The sequence below is a fragment of the Oryctolagus cuniculus genome, chromosome 6, assembly GCF_051225735.1.
Source record: "Oryctolagus cuniculus isolate XC-2025 breed Fujian yellow rabbit chromosome 6, ASM5122573v1, whole genome shotgun sequence".
NCBI classification, from domain to species: domain Eukaryota; kingdom Metazoa; phylum Chordata; class Mammalia; order Lagomorpha; family Leporidae; genus Oryctolagus; species Oryctolagus cuniculus.
In genome coordinates, this window is record NC_142872.1 from 168,976,618 (window position 1) to 168,985,309 (window position 8,692).

Sequence of the window (8,692 nt, forward strand, 5' to 3'; positions counted from 1 at the left end):
TTTATCCTACTCATTTAAACCAAACCCTAAACCCTAACCTCTAATCCCAATCCACAACCACCAAACCCTTAACCCAACCTAACTCTAACTCTAGCTATCAACCTCAACCCTAGCCAGAAACCCTAACCTTAACTCAAATCCAAGGTCAATTATAATACAACCCAACCCCAACCCCTAGCCCTATCTCTATCCTTTTTTTTTTTTTTTTGACAGGCAGAGTGGACAGTGAGAGAGAGAGACAGAGAGAAAGGTCTTCCTTTGCCGTTGGTTCACCCTCCAATGGCCGCCGCGGCCAGTGCGCTGCTGCCAGTGCACCGCGCTGATCTGAAACCAGGAGCCAGGTGCTTCTCCTGGTCTCCCATGGGGTGCAGGGCCCAAGCACTTGGGCCATCCTCCACTGCATTCCCTGGCCACAGCAGAGAGCTGGCCTGGAAGAGGGGCAACCGGGATAGAATCCGGCGCCCCGACCGGGACTAGAACCCGGTGTGCCGGTGCTGCAAGGCGGAGGATTAGCCTATTGAGCTGCGGCGCCAGCCAGTAAATCTTAAAATCTGTACAATGGTTTTTACATTATTGAATGGTATACAAGCTATGGCATAGAAAATAATAGGACCCATAGAAAGTTCATGAAATAGACATAGAAAATTGTCATTTTCTCTTGTCTGTAGTCCTACAAGACCTCCTCTAAACACGAAAGCACAATCAGGAAAGCTCTTCAGAGTTTGCAATCCATATTGACTGTATTCTACTTTTTTATAAATTCAATGTTTAAAAGATATTTTTAGGGGCCAGCACCGTGGCTCACTTGGTTAATCCTCCGCCTGTGGCGCAGGCATCCCATGTGGGCGCTGGGTTCTAGTGCCAGTTGTTCCTCTTCCAGTCCAGCTTTCTGCTGTGGCTCGGGAGTGCAGGGGAGGATGACCCAAGTCCTTGGGTCCCTGCACCCGCATGGGAGACCAGGAAGAAGCTCCTGGCTCCTGGTTTCGGATCGGCGCAGCGTCAGCCGTGGCCGCCATCTGGGGAGTGAACCAATGGAAGGGAGACCTTTCTCTCTCTCTCACTGTCTAGCTCTATCTGTCAAATAAATAAATTAAAAAAATTTTTTTTTCATTTTTGTTGGGAACTCCATGTCAAAGGTATTGTGGACAACCAGAAATAAATAAGATTCAGTAATCTTCCTCTAAGTACTCATTACATAATTGTACAGGGACACAAATAAGATATTTTTGCAAGTTTTTTTTTTTTTTTTGAAAACCATATCTTCATTCCTAGATATTTGAACTGAATGTTACAAAGCTTAGTGTGATCACTATTGAGGCCGGCCCATGGGGCTGGGGGCTGGGGTCCCCTCAAATGCAGGCTGCTGCACAAGCAGGCTGCCAGCTGCAGTTGGAAAGCCTGGCGCCAGACCGACCAGCATCTCCCCCCCTAACAGCTGTGCTGCATATGTGACCTTGCTGCTTTAAATCACACCTCCAGGGTGGTTGCAATCTTCCATCCAGAGCTAGCAGATGTGCTGGGTGTTACCGGTGAATGGCAGGGTTCTTGTCTTCACACAAGAAAGAATCCAGGCGTGAGACAGAGAGTAGTGGGAGGTAAAATAGCAAGGTTTATTAGGGAAGGGACATCCATAAGGACAGATGGGCACCTCTCCAGACAGAGCCTGAGAGAGTGCCCAGTCGCTCGGACTGGCAGGGGGGGAGGAGCGAGGTTACATGGTTGAGTGGAGAGATTACACCTGACCAGGTCAGGTGGGCGGCCCAGCAGAGAGGCAGAGGGCTGAGCGCACTGTCCAGTCAAGGCCGGGGGTTTTTAAGGAGATGGGTCTTGCTTCCCCACTTTTGCTCCTCTTGGAACAAAGGGCTTTTTGGATGTAAATAGAAAAACTTCTGAGTTTTCCCCTGAAGGTATCAGACAGGAGGAAGGCTATCTGGCACCGTCCTCCAGAGTTTAGAGGAAGGGTGAGCAAGACCCCCCTGGAGAATGGGGATCCGGAGCAGGGTGTTTGAAATGCAGATACTGGGCTGCATCTGGGAGATTGTGGAAGATTTGTCAGGCAGAAGGGGTGGGGACCCCCACCTGGCAGGTTATGGAGTAGGAGGGGGCAGGGCAGGATGCAGATACCGGGCTGCCCCTGAAACATTATCGGGATGACTGTGAGATGCAGATGCATATGCTGGACATAAACATCTTCTCTTTAGGCCTGTTACACACACATAAGCTCATATCTGACTTCCTACCTAACAGGTCCAGAGTCAGACTGTCTGATTAAAACCTGGTTTCACCCAATTCTATCCCAACGTGTGGTACAAGTTACGAAGACCACCATGATCCTTTCCTCATCCACAAGAGAACGCTAATGTGTGCACTTACATCTTGGGGAGAGTTGTGTAGATGATATTAACTACACAGTGCACCTGGCTCAGTGTCTGTCACTAGCAGAACTTTGATAAAGGCTCATGATCTCATGGTTATAGTCACCGGTCATCATCACCCTCCTCATCTTCATCACCTTTATACTTGTTTTGAAGTACTTAAGGGGACTTTGGAGGGACCCTTGCCCTGTTCCAGTGACAGAGATGCCTGCAGAGGTTAGAACCAGGTGCAAGTGATATGGGATTAGCAGGCAACTAGTGTTGAATCTACTGAGGTGGAAGTAGCAGCAAGTCCCCACCCCAGCTCAGTGTGTAATTCTATTCAACCTGTGAATCAAAATACCCCCTTTCCTGAGGCCAGAAAGCGTTTGTTTTATCCAGAACTGGGGAGAAAGATATATATATATATATATATATATATATGTATTTCTTTATATATATAAAGATTCATATGGAATTTTATGGAGGCACCATAAAACTCCCAGGTGGCTTCCCAACCTCATAGGAGGAGGTGCTCTCTCTCTTCCACCAGAGATCATGACCAGAGAATGGACGGGAGTGTTCTCTCTGGTTCCCTTCCCTCACCCCCTTTTCCTGAGCCCACCGCCCACTCATGATGGGTGCCTCTCTGTGTGGGGCAACCCATGTTCACATATGTGTGTGTATTCACTTCCTCCCCTTCTGAATAAAATTTACCTTGTTTATGTTAGCACACATAATTCCTCTTTGTGCATGACAAGAGCCTGGAAAAAAAATATATGTATACATTCCATTCCCCTACTTGAGAAGGAAAGCAGAGCTCTGACTGTTAGTTCTCAGAACCCCACAAGAATAAAGAACGTGAAGTAGAATAGTGGTCACCAGACTCTAAGAAGGGGAAGGAGGAGGCAGGAGAGAAGGGGTTTGGATATCAAACACCACAATGCAGGTAAAGAAGAGAAACAAGCTCTGGTTTCTACAGCAGAGTGCAGAGTGCAGAGTGCAGAGAGGAATTCTCAGCACAAGGAGTGATCCATGTTTAAGGAAATGGAAATTCTAAGTACTCTTATTTGATCATAATAATGTATACATGTATTTAACTATCATAATGTGATCCATAAATGTATAACTATTAGATTTAGCTATTTATTTGAAAGGCAGAGTTAGAGAGAGAGAGAGAGAGAGATCTTCCATTTGCTAGTTCACTCCTCCAAATGGCCGCAATGACCAGGCCTGATCAAGCCAAAGCCAGGGCCAGAAGCTTCATCTGGGTCTCCCACATGGGTGTGGGGTCCCAAGGAGTTGAGTCATCCTCTGATGCTTTCCCAAGTGCATTAGCAGAGAGCTGATCAGAAATGGAGCAGCCAGGATTCAATTTGGCACCCATATGGGATGCTGGCACTGCAGGCAGTGGCTTAATCCACTGTGCCACAATACTGGCCCCAGATTTTTTTTTAAATTTTAACTAAATATGCTTCATGTGTCTCTAAGCTAAATCTCTACAACTGGGGGCCCTCCCAGTCTGGCTGCTGCAGTTGTCTTACTTGTCTTGATGATTAGAAAAACAATGTCCCCTCAGCCCCCACTGTGTCTGGTGTCTCTCTCCAGCACTCACTGGACTGTGCTGTCTCTGTGTTGAAGGATGGCCAAAAAATGATGCTCCAGAACCCCTCTCCTGCCTTGTGAGCAATGAAGAATTTGGTTGTGTCCTGAGGACTAGCAGGAAGACAGACTCAGGCTTGGAGGGCAGACAGTGACTCTGGGAAGAGGAGATGCACACAGGTGCAACCGGCCTGGGATTTGAAAACTGAAGGGCTGGTGGGCACAGGCTGATTATCTGCAGTTGAATGGACTGGAGATTGAATGTACAAAGGTAGTAACAAGCCAGATTGGTCTGTGTTATCCTAATTTCACGGGGCTTGTGAATATTAATGGCACTGGAGCATAGGAAAAGTCAGTGGCTTTAACATCTGGAGCCTTCCACTTCTCAGAATGAAGTTCTCCTGTGCGCTTCTCATGTGACTACCAGGTTTCAGAATTCTTGCAGAAATCAGACTAATTGTTTAAAGATGTATTTATTTATCTATTTATTGGAAGTCAGTTAGAGAGAGAGAGAGAGGAGAGGTAGAGGTCATCCATCCTCTGGTTCACTCCCCAGATAGTTGCAGTGGCTGGAGCTGAGCTGATCTGAAGCCAGGAGCCAGGAGCTTCCTCCAGGTCTCCCACGTGGGTGCAGGGGCCCAAGCACTTGGTCCATCTTCTGCTGCTTTCCCAGGCCATAGCAGAAAGCTGGATCAGAAGTGGAGCAGCCAGGTCTCAAACTGGTGACCATGTTGGATGCTGGCACTGCAGGAGGCAGCTTTACCAGCTATTTAACAGCACCGGCCCCCAGCTCATTTTAAATTCAAAAGTCAATATGTGATTAAATATCATAAAATAAATTCAAATGAACAAATAATATAGCAATAATTAAGTCTTTTATTTATAAAACCCTGTTTTATTTATAGGACTACTTAAATGAATCTGTTCTCCCTATTTGTGGGAGCAAAATTAAAAAAGAAAAGAAGAAAGTAAGAGAATCTGGTAATATTTCCACTTTGTCAGCTAACATTTGTGTCTCTAAGGACAACTTATTTTCCTTCTATATCCCTTGCTGATGGTTTGGGATTAGGCAGATTGGAGTTTTCTGGTTTTTGCTAATTTAAATCAGAACCCAGTTTCTGTATTCTCCTGTAAATGACTCAGAATTTCTCTAGTTGGCATATTTTGAAATTACTCACTTTCATGTCCTCACTTGGCTACTTGATTCTTCAGTAAAATACACACAAAGATCCCCTCAGTCGACTATAATCACAGCCACAGCACCAGTCATCTCCAGAGAGTATCCACTTCCAGCTTCACTCCTGTGGCTATTGGCAGGATTTAGTTTTCATTGGTTATCTGATTCCCTCAGTTTCCTGCCAAGTGGTCTTCTCAATGGAGCAGATCACTACATGACAGTTGGCTTCTGTCAACATAAGCATGTAACAGCAAAAGAAGGGCATCAAAAAGAAAAACTTTTCTTTTTAAAAAGATTTATTTATTTTATTTGAAAGTCAGAGTCACAGGGGGAAAAGGAGAGACAGAGAGAGCAAGAGAGAGACCTCCCACCCACTGGTTCACTCTCCCAGTGGCAGCAATGGCAGGGGCTGGGCCAGGCTGAAGCCAGGAGCCTAGAACTCCATCTGGGTCTCTCATGTGGGTGACAGGGGCCCAAGTACTTGAGCCAGCATCTGCTTCTTCCCCAGGCACATTAGCAGGAAGTTGGACCTGAAGTAGAGTAGCCAGGACACACAAGAGGCTTTTCAAGTCTAACTCAGAACTCGTGAAGGTTCCACCCTCGTGACCTAATCACTTCCCAGTGGCCCCCACCATCTAACGCCATCACAGTATTGTAGCTCCCCACCTCAGAAACCTTTTATTTGAGGAGTACAAACTTCATGCATTTCATAAATACAACTTTAGGAACACGGTGATTCTTCCCACCGTACCTGCCCTCCCACCCACTCTCCCACCCTCCTTCCTCCTCCTTCTCCTATTCCCATTATTATTTTTTTTACTAAAATCTATATTCAATTAACTTTATACACAGAAGATTAACTCTATACTAGGTAAAGAGTTCAACAAATGGTATAGAGAAAAAAACTGTTCCTCAGCGGTTTTTTGATTTCTCTTTTGATTTGTTCTACGACCCACTGCTCCTTCAGGAGCACGTTGTTCGATCTCCATGTGCTTGTCTATGTTCTAGAGATTCTTGAGTTGTTGATTTCCAGCCTCATTCTGTTGCGGTCAATTTCTTTTTTGATTTGCTGAAACTTGCTTTATGGCCTGGCCTTTGGTCAATCCTAGGGAAAGTTGCATGCACTGGTGCGACACATATGTATTCTGTAACTGTGGGATGAAAAGTTCTGTAGATATCCATTGGGTCCATCTGATCTATGTTGTCAATTAACTGTTGTTTCCTTGCTGATTTTCTGCCTGGTTGATCTGTCCATTGCTGAAAATGGTGTATTGAAGTCCCCCATTACTACTGTATTGGAGTCTAAGTCTCCCTTTAGATCCCTTAACATTTCTTTTAAAAACCCAGGTGCCCTGTAATTAGGTGCATATACATTATATTTGTTACATCTTCCTGTTGAATTGATCCCTTAATCATTGCATAGTGCCCTTCTTTGTCTCTTTTCACAGTTTTTGTGTGAAAGTCTATTTTGTCTGATATTAGGATGGCTACACCCCCTCTTTTTTGGTTTCTGTTAGCATAGAATATCTTTTTGCATCCTTTCACTTTCAGTCAGCATGTGCCTTTGTTGGTGAGATGTTTTTCCCATAGGCAACAAATAGATGAGTTTTTTTAATCTATTCAGCCAGTCTATATCTTTTAACTGGAGAGTGGAGGCCATTTACATTCAAGATGACTATTGGTAAGTAACAACTTGGGCCCTGCCACTTTCCGTAAGTATTCCTGTGGTTTCCTTTGGATTTCCTTTGTCCCTTTACTAGATTTTCTGCCTTCACCTTCTTTCATAGTGATGACCATGTTTATGTGTTTCTGTGTGTAGCACATCCTTAAACATCTTTTCTAAGGTTGGACGTGCGGCAACAAATTCTTTCAATTTCTGTTTGTTATGGAAGGTCTTTATTTCAGCTTCTTTCATAAGTGAGAGCTTTGCTGGGTACACCATTCTGGGTTCAGTTTTTTCCTCTTACGATTGGAATATATCTTGCCATTCTCTCCTAGCCTGTAGGGGTTCTGATGAGCAGTCTGCTGTGAGTCTAACTGGAGATCCTCTGAGAGTAATCTGGCGTTTCTGTCACACACATTTTAGAATCTTTCCTTTATGTTTTACCATGGAAAGTGTGGCTACAACGTGAAGATCTTTTCTGGTCATTTCTTTTAGGAGATTTTGTGCTCCCTGTACCTGGACATTCCTTTCTTTCTCCAAACTAGGGAAGTTTTCTGTATTTATTTCAGTAAAAAGGCCTTCTAATCCACTCTCTCTTTTTCGTCATGCCTTCAGGAACTCCTAAGACCCATATGTGCGGTTGTTTGATAGTATCCCATAAATGTCCAGCACTGTTTTTTAGTTTTCTTTTTTAAAAACTTTTATTTAATAAATATAAATTTTGAAAGTAGAACTTTTGGATTATAGTGGCTTTTCTCCCCATAACCTCCCTCCTACCCACAGCCATCCCATCTCCCACTCTCTCCCCCATCCCATTCTTCATCAAGATTAATTTTCAATTCTCTTTTATACAGAAGATCAACTTGGTGTATACTAAGTAAAGATTTAATCAGTTTGCACCCACACAGATACACAAAGTATAAAGTACTGTTTGAGCACTAGTTTTACCGTTAATTCTCTTAGTACAACACATTAAGGACAGAGCTCCTACATGGGGAGCAGGTGCATAGTGACTCCTGTTGTTGATTTAACAATTGACAGTCTTATTTATGATGTCAGTAATCACCCGAGGCTCTTGTCATGAGCTACCAAGGCTATGGAAGGCTCTTGAGCTCACAAACTCTGACCTTATTTAGACAAGGCCATAATCACAGTGGAAGTTCTCTCCTCCCTTCAGAGAATGGTACCTCCTTCTTTGATGGCCCCTTCTTTCTGCTGGGCTCTCACTCACATAGATCTTTCATTTAGGTCATTATTATTATTATTATTATTATTATTATTTTTGCCACAGCGTCTTGGCTTCCCATGCCCAAGAAACTCTCATGGGCTTTTTAGCTAGATCCAAATGCCTTAAGGGCTGATTCTGAGGCCAGAGTGCTGTTTAGGGCATCTGCCATTCTGAGTCTGCTGTGTATCCCACTTCCCATGTTGGATCGTGCTCTCCCTTTTAATTCTATCAGTTATTATTAGCAGACATTAGTCCTGTTTATGTGATCCCTTTGACACTTAATCCTATCATTATTATCAATTCTGAACTGAAACGGATCACTTTGACTAGTAAGAGGGCATTGGTACATGCCACCTTGATGGGATTGATTTGGAATCCCCTGGCACGTTCCCAGCTCTACCATTAGGGGTAAGTCAGAGTGAGCATGTGCCGAATGGTACATCTCCTCCTTCTCTTATTCCCACTCTATATTTAACAGGGATCATGTTTCAGTTATTTTAACACCTAAGAATAATTGTGTGTTAATTAAAGAGTTCTACAAATGGTATTTTTTTTTTGAGAGGCAGAGTTAGACAGTGAGAGACAGATTGAAAGGTCTTCCTTCCGTTGGTTGACCCCTCAATTGGCCACCATGGCTGGCATGCTGCGCCGATCCAAAGCCTGGAGCC